This window comes from Vulpes lagopus, chromosome 16, assembly GCF_018345385.1.
Source record: "Vulpes lagopus strain Blue_001 chromosome 16, ASM1834538v1, whole genome shotgun sequence".
NCBI lineage: Eukaryota > Metazoa > Chordata > Mammalia > Carnivora > Canidae > Vulpes > Vulpes lagopus.
In genome coordinates this window covers 42245876-42260742 of record NC_054839.1, presented here as the reverse complement: position 1 = coordinate 42260742, position 14867 = coordinate 42245876, and the positions used below count along the sequence as shown (strand labels likewise).

At 36.7% G+C, this 14867-nt stretch overlaps 1 pseudogene; it reads right to left on the bottom strand.

The window, feature by feature from the left end:
• Nucleotides 1-1222: 1222 nt before the first annotated feature.
• LOC121476902 lies at nucleotides 1223-5531 on the bottom strand (annotated as a pseudogene).
• Nucleotides 5532-14867: the final 9336 nt, after the last annotated feature.

Here is a 14867-nt window from a genome sequence, read left to right as displayed (position 1 = left end):
AAAATAAACACAAAAACACCCACCATCAGTTACTCTATAATCAGCATTATATAAAGCTTTATTCTTCTTTTATATCCAAACACCTTGAAATAATTTTCTCCTCTTGCTGCCTCACAATCTGTTCATTCCTCAACTTTTATTCCTTAACTAAATTCTCACCTCTACTCTCATCTATTCAGTTAAATTACATAATTTAATAAATCTAATGGATACTTTTCAAACTCAGTTTTCTCAATCTCTGTATAGCACTCTACACTACTGAAGACTCCTTTTTTTGCATTTCAGTCAAATTTTTAAAAATTTGAAACTATTGTTTTCAATATTTATCTTTTTCTGTATATTGTTTTAGGGTTTTCCACAGGATACTGTAATTAACTGGGAGTGGAGAGGCTAATCATATGATTTTCATATATCCTAAGACAAAGGCCATGTTTAGGTCTTTACCCTCTTTGTGATTGGGAACTATTGAAAGGTTTTTAATTGACTAGTATCTTTTTAATTCTGTGGTTCAGAAATACCATTTTGATGTAGCTGAGACTAATTTATTGTAAATTTCAAAAGATTGATGATGACCAACTGGGAGACAACTGAAAGAGTCCAACTGGAGATGACAAAAGTCTTGAATAATTTAGTGTCAGTGAAGACCAAAATAAATGTTGAATAAATTAATTGTTACACACTTAAAATAATGGGCATAATATAAATAAAGAACTCTAAAATGGCTTTTATTTTTCTGATCTGAACATTTTAATGAAGTGGTTCTCAACTGGGAGCTATTTTTGCCCTCTCCCCACCTGGTAACATTGGCAATATCTTGTTGATTGTTATAGCTGGGGGGAGATGCTACTAGCATCTAGAGTAGAAGTCAGATATGCTGGCCTCTGCATTCTACAATGCACTGGATAGCCTCCAGCAACAAAGAATTTTCTGGAACAAAATGTCAATGGTGTTGAGATTAAGAAACCCCAGTTTAGTCAAAGTAGGTGAGAAAGGTTTGGGGGGAAATTTTTTGGTTATGGCTTAATTTGAGATTACTGGTGGACATTTGATATTGGTTATATGAATAGACCTGGAACTCAAAAGAGAATTTGTGTCTGAGGATATAGATTTGGAAGCTGATAGCATATAGATTATAGAAGATTTCAATGAGATTAATCCATGATAAAATGTAAGCAAACCCACCAACTAGTTTGTCATTGCACACAAGTGTTCTAAGAATGTGTTAGAAAAGTGCCAAGATATTGACCATTTCAGCCTTCATGGTGGATGAGTTGGGCTTAAGGCTGTTGTAGCTGCTGACCCTGTTATCTTTAGGGTTAAGCAATTTTCTTAACTTAATGGCTAGGAAAATATTTATTCTATTTTCTATATATTTCACAAAATAAAAAATTTTGGTAGACACTGGCAGCAGAAAAGAATGAAAGGCAAGAGGATTAAGACTGGAATTTCATGGATATATCAGGGGGAGGAAAGGGGAAGATAATTAGAAGATCAGTTGTGGAAGCAAAGAAAGAATATTTAAAAAGAAAAATTAAAACCTGTAAGATGCTTGTAAGTGCCAATTAGGAGAAGATATTGTATAGTAACTGACCTTAAGAAGGATAGAAATTTGCATGACCCTGAAGCGTATGGTTCTAATGATGCTAAATGTCAAGTGGAATGCCTATTTTACCATATTTATTTATTTATTTATTTATTTATTTATTTATTTATTATTATTATTTATTATAGTCACAGAGAGAGAGAGAGAGAGGCAGAGACACAGGCAGAGGGAGAAGCAGGCTCCATGCACCGGGAGCCCGACGTGGGATTCGACCCGGGGTCTCCGGGATCGCGCCCTGGGCCAAAGGCAGGCGCCAAACCACTGTGCCACCCAGGGATCCCCCATATTTATATTTACACATAGGAGAAGAGGCTTTCTCCCCACACTACTGGAAAGCGGAAGTTAGAGTGCAAATAAATACCCTACCTTCTTTCTACTTCTCCTTTGTGGTTATTTTCTAGGAGAGGAAGTTTTTTACTGGATTGGTAAGATTTATGAGACTTGGGTTCACTGGACCACATCTAACATTACCAACATTTGACATAGGTCCTAGAAACTGGAAATAAACCATTTTCTCTCTCTTCACCTGCTAATTAACAGATGAGGTAAGAGTTTTTATCATATTATTGCTATTGTTTGTTTTATTTATGTGTTTTTTAAAGCAGATATCGAGACTGTAATCATCTTGTATTACTGAAATTTTATGTCCACGATAGAGCAACTTCTCATGCCCCTCCCCCAGCACATGGTAGCCACCATTCTACTTTCTAATTCTCTATATATGACTATTTTCTATACCTCCTGTAAGTGGTATCATGCAAGTGCCAGTATCTGGCATATAGCAAAATCTCCTTTTTCTTTTTTTTTATTTTTTTATTTTTTTTTATTTTTTATTTTTTTTTATTTTTTTTATTTTTTTTTTTAAAATCTCCTTTTTCAATGCTAAATAATATTTCATTGGTCCATACATAGACCACATTTTCATTTTCTATTCATCTGTCAATGACATTTAGGTCATTTCTATATCTTAGCTATTGTAAATAATGCTGCAGTGAACATGGGAGTGTATGTATCTCTTCAAGATGCTGATTTCATCTCCTTTGGATATATATCACAAAATGGGACATTGGATCATATGGTAGTTAAATTTTTAATTTTTGAGGCAACTCCATGCTGTTTTCATGGGCTAAACCAATTTACAATCCCATCAGCAGTTTAAAAGTGTTATCTTTCCTCCACGGGTTTGCCAATACCTGTTATTTCTTAAACTTTTTTAAGTTTATGTATTTGTTTATTTATTTATCTCTACACTAAGCATTGCAAATATCCACAGTGAAAGAGTCCTTAGTATATTCCCTTTTTCTTGGGTTATTATGGATAGAAGTGAAGAAAAAATGATCTGAGTGGGAGAGAATTGAAAATAAGAAGGAACTCTTAATGAGATCATAGTAGTAAGAGTTAGAAAGAGTTAGGAGTTATAAGGGTTTGGAAGACATAGGAAAAAAGAGTGTATGGTCAGAATATTGAAAGTTATGATTTCAGAAATACAAATATGGAACTACAATAACCAGTAGCCACAATATTACAAGTATATATTATTTATATAGTGAAAACATCACTATATAGAGAAATCAGATCAAAAGTCACATATATTTACTTTTACCAAATATTTCAATATTTTAACAGTGTCACTTTTTTCATGTGTATATGAGCAAGTAGTTTCATATTTTTATTTCATAAGAAAAAAATTATTAAGTCTTAAGTTGATATTCTTTAAAGTGTATTTCACAGAAAAAGTTGGTTCCACTAGATGTTGGAAACAAATAAATTGATTTTATATAAAATAATGTTGGCAAGTGCTGCACACTCTACCTCCTTAGATCTTCACTAAACTTAAAAACACTGGAGGGTCTGATAAGTCTAGCAGTATAGAAATATCTTTAGTTTTCAAATTTATATTACCATAATGATCACAGGACCCCTTCTGCCAGACATTAACAATTCTTTTTTTTAAAGATTGTATTTATTTATTCATGAGAGACACAGAGAGAGATGCAGAGACATAGGAAGAGGGAGGAGAAGCAGGCTCCATGCAGGGAGCCTGATGTGGGACTCGACCTCGGGACTCCAGGATCATGCCCTAAACCAAAGGCAGACACACCCAGGCATCACAGACATTAACAATTCTTAACACACTCTGAACTATTGTTTCTCAAAGCACTCTTTGAGAATCATTATTTTAAGCTAAACAATATATGTATGTATGTGTGCATATACATATGGAATGTATGTATGCATTTAAACCTCAGAGAATTTATTATTTCCAAGTAATATTGAGTTTCTGTGTCTGGAAGCCATCCATGAATGCAATATGTCCATTCAGTTAGTCAGAATGGGCTACCCAACCAGAAGGACAGATGCTGTTTAACCCAATTCCTGTGGGAAATGAGTGGGCTATGGCTTCCATGATTATAGTTTAGATTGAGAAGGTTTTCTGCCACTGAGTTGGGTGGCCTGCTTCCCCAGTCAACATAAGTGCTCATGTAGTACTGCTGGGCTGGCATGGGTCCCTTGATTCATCCTAATCTGAGAAATGTCAATGTTATTCACAGCCTGAGATAGGTCTGGACTGAAAGGGTGAGACAAAAGCTTGCCATTTCAATTTGCCAGACTTTGCTGCAATTACAACACCAAGACTCTTAATAAAAACTAAGTGGTCTCTGTACGAAAGGGCAGAATGAGATTGTGAGTATCTCTTCGAAAGAGTTGATTAATATTCTAAAACAGTGGGAAACAGTGGCAAGGAATACAACCTTGATCATGTGCATCACATGGCCAACAGTTGGATGATCTGTACCATTGCTTTTGTTTTTTTTTTTGTTTGTTTTTGTTTTTGTTTTTGTTTTTTTTTATTTGGTATAGTTCCTACACCTGGGCAACAGTGCTTTTCCTTTGGAGAGAATAATCGTCCTGCCCCTTTTCACTACACTGCTCTGCGATGGCATGTCTCATGCAGGTACTTCCTTCTTTCCTTTGGAATGTCCCTTTCACCTTTAGTTTACCCCAGGTTTGCCTCCTCTTACAAAGATGCTGGTGCTGTTTGGCATTCAAATAAAGAGGCTCTTCTTCAACCATCTCCATCTCAGGTAGAGGGATTCCTTGGATAAGGCACAGAGCCACCTCCAGGTACCTTCATTAATTACTGTCCCTCCTGAATTGATCACGTAGCCTGCCACTGGTAGAGTTATAATGGCAGGCCCTTGCCCACTGCTGGTTTGTTGGTATTGGCCTCTGTCTGAACAGTCCGTACTTCTGCCAAACTGGCTGCTGAGATGGTGGTCATGCCTTGCTAGAGAGTGATGCCATCTGCATCAACTGGCTGATAGAAGATGGTCTGCCCTTCAACAGTCTGTGCTACTTGCTGCTCCTGGACAGTGATCTGCAGCCGTGTTTGTTTCTGGCTGGCACTGCAAGCTGCCTGCGGCTGCTGAATGATAATCTGCTGAGTGGGGTGCTGTTGGCCCTGCACCTGCAACATTTCTCCTCTTTTTCTTCCTCAGAGCTGGATCTATCTCCACAGATCCAACAAAATCTGCTACAGATTCTGTTTCCCAGATACAGGTTTTTGTGTGATGATGTGACCCAGTCTACAAAGGACACCTGGGGCCATGATAGGGTGGCCAGTTGATGTGATTAACAGGCTAGTGATTAACACTGGCCTGCACCACTAATGGATGCCCTGGACCTGCTGTTGAATCTGACAATCTGCTTTGTCAAAATATATTGCTATTTGCTTCACTCTGCCCCATGGTCCAACCAAGTTAGAATCCCATTCACAAGGAACTTCACTCTAGAGGTCCTAGAAGACTGTGAAGTACCCTGCAGAGTACAGGGGAATTTGAGGCAGGCAAGACCATTCTGTACCTGGAAACTCATCTGGACCTTCAGGTGAGGGACAAGGGAATGCATCTCCACTTTGCACTACCATTCTAAAAGGATCAATACCCCCAACATGCCTGATCCAGGGGTGACGTCCCTGCATGGGACTGGCCTCAGCAGGCTCTGGACTGGAATGCCCAGAGGCACTTACAGGCTCTGGGCCAGGGCCACCAGCTTCTCTGCATAGCTGGAGAGGCTCAGCTCAAATCCAGCAGTTTCTTCTTCATTCAATACATATCATAGGTGTATTCATATGCACACTGGACTATATTAGTTTCTGATGGAGATACAAAGATATTTAGGCAAGGATTATTCATAAAACCATCTATAGCACAGTAGGATAAGTGAGAAAAGCATAGGAAACTCCAATGAAAAGACAAACTATGAGATAAAAGAGAAGTAGAAATTTCTGGGAATATTTGCAGACTAACACCCCTGTCTGAAAATCAGAGAATAGAGTACTGAGTGGTATTTGAGCGTGATCTTTAATGTAAAAAATATTTTGACCAAAAATGTTGGGAATGTATGGGAAACAGGGTAAATGTCTTGCAAAAAGTGGAGGAATACAATTTGACAGTAACATAAATATATAAAGAAGGTGAGCTGAATTATTGCTGTATTCTCTTTCAAGTTTTGCTTCTTTCATTTTACTTCTCTGCTGCTCTATTTGTCTAATGTGGGCTTCTCATTGAGACCCTTGAAATTAGCACTTCCCAGGTATTTGGCCTGGCACATTCATCCCTACAGCTGACATCCACAGCCATGGCTTCGTGAAAATCAGAAAGGCTGACAATGTCCATGCTAAACCAGTCTCCTAAATTCAGGCCATTTCACCAAATGCCTCCTAGATAGCTCCCAATGCATGCCCCACAATAACCCTAAGAACATTACGTCCATCATTTCCTCACAAATCTATGTTGCCCTGAGTCTTCTAACTTAATCTGCAGCAATAAAATCCTTGAGAAAAACAATAAGGAGGAATCCTTAGGCAACAATAATAATCATATGATGTCACGTCTCTAGACAATTTAGAATATCCCTCAGAAATTTTCCACCCAGAGGAAATGAGAGAGTGATAGCAATCTACTCTGAAGATAGTTATACGGGCAAAGGAATCTCCCTGAAATGCACCTCTGTTGAAGTGGAAGAAAAGAGCAGAACAGATTTTGAACTTCAAGGCGACACATGCAAGACTAGCTGCATAATTTGCAGGGCTCAGTGAAAGATGAAAAGTGGATTCCTTTATTTAAAAATTAGTAGGAATTAACAAGTCAGCAACAGTAGAGTATGAAACTTGAGTGTGGGGTCCTTCTGAGTGCCGGTGCTGGGCGACTGCACAGCCCATACACCCTGAAGCCATGCCTGTGTGCAAGCCCTAATCAATCAGAATTGGTGAGTTATACAGTACTTGAGGTTCACAGTAAAGGATGATAAGGTTATATTAAAAATAGGAAAGTATTCAATAGAGAAATTTTAAAGAAAAGTAAGAGAGAAAAGTGAGCTCTAAATGAGAAAAATATGTGACATCCAAATTTTCACTATTCTGTGCATCCTCTATTCAGCTCAACCCTGTAATTAATTACCACAGACATAGTACGAGATACTTTGTAAATATTCACACCAATTAAGGACTTGTGCTTTTACTTTATTAACTCACCACCATTCCGCATTCAAACGTTCCTTACAAGTATGTTTGACATCTATTCATGTATTGTGCGATCAAGAACTCTCATTGTGTCCACAGGTATTTGTCTCCACCTGCACGTGCTTCTTTTAAAGAGAATATTCATGTGGCTTCTGTGAAGCCTTGTTTTCCATTCTGACATCTTATCTGCAACTTCCTTCCTGATAACCTCAGAAAAAAGCTTATTATTTCCGTTCATATTCTATTCTGCTCTCATTGAATGCCTTCCATTATGCCTCAGTGGTACAAAGTTTTCTATTATTGATCACGCTACCTTTCAAGGAGTATTGAAAGAATCTTCTGTTGTTTTATTCACTTTCAGGGCAGCACATCTTTGTATCATCAGCTGTGCTTCTTCAGTCAATGCATTTTTACCCTTTCAGTTTTACTTCATTATTTACTCTCTCTGGTGTTTGAAATATATTCCCAGATTTAAGCAAATTAGGCATTGACGCCAAATGTATGCCCAGTAAGACATATATAAAAGAATTCTATGAATATCTGGAATACATTTGTGCATCATTGTTGACATATATGCCCCCTCTGGTCCGGTTTTGATCCCTCGTCATTGGAACCTGTCAATCATTCTAAATTGTATGTGGGTTTTATAATGTGAGGATATTTCCCAGAGGCTGAAACAACTGAAAGTCCTGGGCAAATGGAAAAACAAACTAATAAATAAATAAAGAAATTCAACAAAAGGCATGACAGAATGTGCCATTCTGTGTATTTTTACAATTTGGATTTTCAATGCTCTGCCATATGGAAAAGATGAAAAAATCTATTACTAAAATTCTTATGGTAAGATGGTTTCTGAATTCACTTTGTTTTTAGAAAACAAATAATGTAAATTAAATCTCCTGAATGATATCAAGAGGAGAAAGCATGATACCATGCATTCTATACGGTTGTTAGGTTATTATGTTTTTAATAAATGGTGCAGTGCATGTAATTCTTGAGTATATAATTTTAATGACATGCATAGCAAATAAATGTTTCTGTAATTCTAACCTTTTTTATATGGTTTGCTCTTCTGGTCATGTGCTACTTTCCAATATTATTATATTCAGTATCTCTTTTTTGTTTCACTCATAGTTATGAATGAAAAAAGGTTTATTAATGTTTCTAAAATTTAAAAAACATTAATTAGAAAATATTCATATATAATTTTCATTTTTCATAAATTCTTGTTAGGCACCTAGTGTCTATTATCATATCATGAATTCTGTACTGGGGATATTTAGTACTAAATCATGTGCACAGTAGGGGGGCCTGGGTAGCTCAGTGGTTGAGTATCTGCCAGAGTTCTGGGATCGAGTCCCACACTGGGTTCCCCGAATAGCCTGCTTCTTCCTCTGCCTATGTCTCTGTCTCTCTCTCTGTCTCTCTCTCTCTCTTTGTGTCTCTCATGAACAAATAAATAAAATCTTAAAAAATTAAAAAAATAAATCATGTGCTCAGTAACATAGTTTCCCATATTTTATCAGCTCACCACATGAGTTCCAAATTCATATTTATTCTGTGGGATCTGAAAAATAAACCTATAGAATTCTGTAGGAACTGTATTAGCACAACCAAACTATAAAATATAATTTTATAATATTATAAAACTGAATGTACTTGGATGTACTATGATATTATTGTTTTTGCTTGTTTTTACTTTGTGAATATGCAATAACCTCTAAAGTCTTAATTATTTAATATTCTGTGAATCACATCTCACTCAGAAATGACCAAGGTCAGGCATATGATATGTCAGTCACATTCCCCACATAATCAAAATTTTACCATGGGAGCTGGCTTCCTATGCTGTAGTTTCCCCTCCAAAACACTGGAGTATGTGTGTGTTTATGCTGGTGTTTGAGAGCATTTGTGTTAGGCACGGTGTAGGCATTTCAGTGCAGAGCACCTTTAACGTATAATTATTCCAGAATACAATCTCAGAAGATAATTCATTGAAAAGTGGAAATATTATCATATTTCTGTTGTATTGCTATGATCTCTCATATGATGATCACATCTTAATTGACAAAATAAAAATAAGAGAAACAGATAAGAAAAGTTAAGAGCAGAATGGTGATCTCTTTTTTTTATAATTTTTATTTATTTATGATAGTCACACACACACAGAGAGAGAGGCAGAGACACAGGCAGAGGGAGAAGCAGGCTCCATGCACCGGGAGCCCAACGTGGGATTCGATCCCGGGTCTCCAGGATCGCGCCCTGGGCCAAAGGCAGGAGCCAAACCACTGCGCTGCCCAGGGATCGCCAGAGTGGTGATCTTACCCAGAGATGAAGGTACATACTTAGAAAGGGGAAGATAAACAGTAAGAGAAAGTTCCAACTATAAGGTGTACAATGACATTACAAATCTGATCAACATGAAATACATTCATTATGTCAGTAGGACATTGTGGCTTGGAGAAATATATTTTACAGGTGTAATATCAAATTGTACTAACAGAGGCTACATTAATTAAAGTCAAGTTTAATGAATCATGGAGTATCTTCTAAGCTGAAGCAGGATATATTATAAATCAATTTACCATTTGCTTATATATTGAGATCCAAAGTACTGCATGCTTGAGATGGCTACTGAACTCAAGAGTACAAGTCTCCAGGTATATGCATCAAATGGAACTGGACTGCAGGTCAGGCCTATTACAGCAAAGATTTTCAATTCTGGAATAAACATTAATACCAGACTCAGTACTGCCCACAAATTTGAAGAGGTAAAAGGCAATTTTAGAATAAAAAATCAAAGTCTGTACTGTCCCTATCACTTTTAATATCCACTAATTCTGTGAGTTTTGAACTTCTGATAATTGGTATTCGTTGTTGTTAGTTATTTAGCAGCATCATGGAATTGCCAAGGCTTGCACAAATAATTTTGGTATATTTATAGAATTTTATGCATTGCAAATAGAGAATACACTTGGTGTATTAAAAACAAACCATGCACTAGAGAAAAGAAAATCTCACATTCAAAAGAAACATCATAAAACCATGTTTCCTAACCATACTGCAATAAAATTAGAAATCAACTAGAATATTAGAAATCAAATAGATTAATCAAATAAAAATCCTCATATCTGGTAACTAACAAACTACAAAGTGAATGCTAGGTTAAAGAGAAAATAAGAAATTTGAAAAATTAGTAGTACATAATTCTTATGGAATCTCTAAGTGCCAAAATACCTGAGCCAACACTGAACTGGCCTTTGTGAAAAAACAAAACAAAACAAAACAAAACAACTTTTAGTTAAAAATGCAATTCAAAAGTAAAATGTTTCTACCATATAGCCATTAGAAGATAAAAGTTTTAAGGATATTACAAGTATCCATAACAATGTGAAATGATAAATATTCATATACTGCTGGTGGTAAATTTTATTGGTACAATCACTTTGGAAAAGTTTAAAACTTGATGATATCTTTTAAAGTGGAAACTTAAGGGACGCCTGGGCACTCAGCAGTTAAGCATCTGCCTTTGGCTCAGGGTGTGATCCTGGGATCCGGGATCGAGTCCCACATTGGGCTCCTTGTGGGAAGCCTGCTTTTCCCTCTGCCTGTGTCTCTGCCTCTCTCATGAATAAATAAGTAAAATCTTAAAAGAAAATAAAGTTGAACACTTGCATATGTTTTAACCTGATATTTATACTCCTAAGTACATGCTTAATAGAAACATTTACAACATATATTGACCCTAAGACAAGTACCAGAATATTCATGAAAGCACTATTTTAATGACCCTAAACTTGAAACTACTCAGATGCCCAGTAATATTATAATGGAAATTAAATTACAGCATATCCATATAATGTAATACTTTCCAACCATGCAAATGAATAATTTGGACTACACGCAATATGAGTAGATCTGATAAGCACTATGTTGAGTGAAAGAAGCAAGACATAAAAGAACATATGATTTTGAAGAAATACTGTAGAATCCCATTCAGAATACTGCTTTAGAAGAGGGTAGAAACAAAACAAAACAAAACAAAACAAAAAGAAGAAAAAAAGAAAAGGGTAGAAACAAAGGGACTATGAGAGGGCTTACAAGAGGTTATGATTTTTGATCGAGGCTACTAGTTTCACAATGAAATCAGTTTGTCAAAATTATGTGTACTATACTCTTGTACGCACTCTTTAGTAGTTTATATTATACTCCAATAAACATTTTAAAAGATGAATAAATGTTAAAAATATAGGTGCTCCATTCAGAATTTCACAAAGAATAAGGAAACAAATGTAAAATATAAAAGTGAAAAAACTTGGTTTGAAAAACAGCTGTGAACAATGAATGAGAACAAGCCTTGTTCAGGCTTGAGGATGGGTGAGAACAATGATTTGGATTCAATTAAGGTATCACCTTCATTTCTTACAGAATCATCCGTAAGTAGTTCAAATTCAAATCCAATTTATGGTCCCAGATACATGTGATTACATCTCCTCCCTTCAAATGGAAGAACAAAACAGAAAGAACTCCCAGATGAAAGGAATCCATATAGAGTGTTTTTTTTCTGTTATAAGTGGTAGTAGAGGACAGTGATTGGGAGGGAATATGAACACAAAAGCAATAGTTTTATTTCTCCACATTGTTTCTTATTGTATCATTGATTCTTCTTTTGTTTCTATTATGGTAGGTATGGCTAAGTGCTACCTGTCAATCAGCTCACTGATGCGTCCTTAACTAGTATTTAAAAATCCTTGATGTGTGGAGACACTTTCTCATTAACCTAGTGAAGTATGTTTTCAATTCCACATTACATAAACATAAGGCCAATTTAATTGATAGGCGACAGTAATTTCAGCAAAACTCATTGTATCACAAACTCTAACACAATAGTTAAAAATAATTTAAACTATGTGATTCAGCTCTAGAACATGTTATGTTTGGACACATTTCACCACCTAAATGTGGTTTATAAATTCCAATTATACTTCTTTCTCCTTTTGGAGAGTTCAACAGCCTCTTTTTGTTAATCACATTCAGTAGCTCACTGACTAGAACATTTCTCAGGGATCCTTAGCCATATGTAAAGGTATCACCATATTGTGATACTAGAGCAGGTAATCTCTCAGCAACAATCTCAGATCCTGGATCTGTATGACCAGTAAACTCCTTTTAGCTAGACAATAAGTGGCCACTTGAGGACTTTTTGAAACTTTTGAAATTTTCAAAAGAATTACTCTCTCCTTGAAGCAAGTTTGACATGAGTATAAAATTTTTATAATTATTTCTTCCTCTCTGCCACTCGGCTATATTTCCTGAACCCTTTGTAATTACTTCATCTCCAAGATCTATACTGTCTTGGCATATAAAGATGAAAACCCAATCTCAACCTCATGATGCTAGAGCATTTAGGACTCTTATCCCTAATTTTTTATTCAGTCTTTAGCAAAAAAACAAAAACAAAAACAAAAACAAACAAAAAACTGAATTAATCTTTCTTTAATATACATTTCAAAAATTTAGTAGCATCACCCATTACTCCCTCTAATATTCAGCTTGATATTATTACCAGGCCACTAGCATGCATACATGCATACAAACACACAGACCACACATACTTTCTGCTCTTACATCTTATTGTCAAGGTTTGAATATGAAAAGCTATGCCTGAACAATCCTAGAGAAATTTTGAAATTTTGTGGAATATGTGTATTTTGCTGCATGTAAACTATTCCCCTCAGCTGTACCAGTGAGACAAACTGTGTATTTCATGGTAGTGGTCTCTGGGAACAACAATCAAAAATATCACGTATCTTTATTCATGTTTCTTATTTCTTATTGAATATTTTACTCCAGTGGGTACCATTGTTGAATTGGAGAGCCTTCCATTTTTGTTTGTTAAACTATAAGTGCTCTTAAGGTTGCTGTTGATCAGAAATTAGAGATGCCTTTGGGAAATGGGAAAGCTGTCTTTTTACCTGACAGACTATTCTACACACGTACCACAGGAAATTGATCATATGGACACTCTCCACTCCCCAGGGATGTCCTCTCTATAGGCTTCTAACTAGTCCCCTCAATCCCCTTTTATTCAGTCTTATCATAACAGTGAGGACCTAAAACATAGGTATTCCCATGTGGAGATTGTAGAGGCAGTTAACTTCTGCTAGTGGGATAAAGAAAACTTAACAAATCAGTTATTTTATCCACTCCCTTGTTGACAGGGCAACAACTATATGGTCAAAGTTGGTATGGGTGTCTAAAGAGAGTGCCACCGTTTCATTTAATCTACTCTAGTTCCACTTTGAGGTCCTATAACCTATGTGCAAAGAAGCTGCTTAATAATAATAATAATATAAGTAAGGAGGATCTTGCTTTTTTGTGTCTTTGAAGATCCTCTTAACCTAGAATGAAGTGTTTTTACTTAACAACTGAGAAATACTGTTTGAATCAAGGGACTTGTGTTAGACCTTCTCTGTTATTTTGTACCTTGACTCTGCCTACTGGATAAAATAGCATTATCTCCTAAAATCTTGTGTGTAGTTTTATATATAAGATAAGATAAATAGATATTTTTCCATCTGATCTACTAAAACAGTTTCCCTAATTTAGGAAGCATCACAAAAGCTGTTCATCCCACTTACAATGAGTCCACTCACTATTCTATTGTCCTTAATAATTCTCCATGTCAAGAGGCATTAGCCTCACTCTCATATTAACACTAACTCCAGGACACTTGCAAGTCCTATAGAATGTACAATGGCTTAAATAGTTGGGGACAGCCTTCATGTTCAGCTGTTGCCAGCCAGGTAACTGGTATAGAATCTGGGCCCAAGGAATAGATTAAAGTGTACCATTCTGAGAAGTGACCTAGATATACTCCCTCTTTTTCCTTTCCTGCAACTACCATATGGTATTATTGTGTTTGGCAGGTTGTAAACTCCCTTCTCAAATCTAGTGCTCTGCTTGTGCTTAATTAAGTAGATAATAAGATTATGAAGCACATGATCAATGGCAGACACAGAAGACCCAGGTAGAGGCAACCAAACCACAGGGCTTCCATGCAGGTGTCCCCAGTTATAGTACAGATGAAGAGTCTCCTAACCCATACCAGTTGTAAGCCATCTGTTGGGCAGCATCTGAGACTGGATGCTACAGGGAGCCCTGATTCAGGTGGATGCAAGAGTAAGGAATGCTCTCACTTGGGGAAATTTACCAATAGAGTTTAGCTCATGTCCAGGGTCCTAATCCTCCCCGCTAATCTTTTTTTTTTTTTTTATTTTTATTTATTTATGATAGTCACAGAGAGAGAGAGAGAGAGGCAGAGACACAGGCAGAGGAAGAAGCAGGCTCCATGCACCGAGAGCCTGATGCGGGATTCGATCCTGATCCCGGGTCTCCAGGATCGCGCCCTGGGCCAAAGGCAGGCGTCAAACCACTGTGCCACCCAGGGATCCCCCTCCCCGCTAATCTTAAACTCCCACTCTGAGTTACAAGTTAAAAGTTACCCTCCCAAACTTTCTTTGAATTATAAGTTATAGTGAGAGATCCTAGAGGCCTTTCTTTGCCAGAGTTTCTTTCCTCAAAGCCTCTTAGATACTCCTTTTTGTTGCTTTTGGCCTTAAAACAAAACAAAGCCTCTTAGATACTCCTTTTTGTTGCTTTTTGCCTGGGTGGCTCAACAGTTTAGTGCCTGCCTTAGGCCCAGGGCGTGATCCTGAAGTCCCAGGATTGAGTCCCACA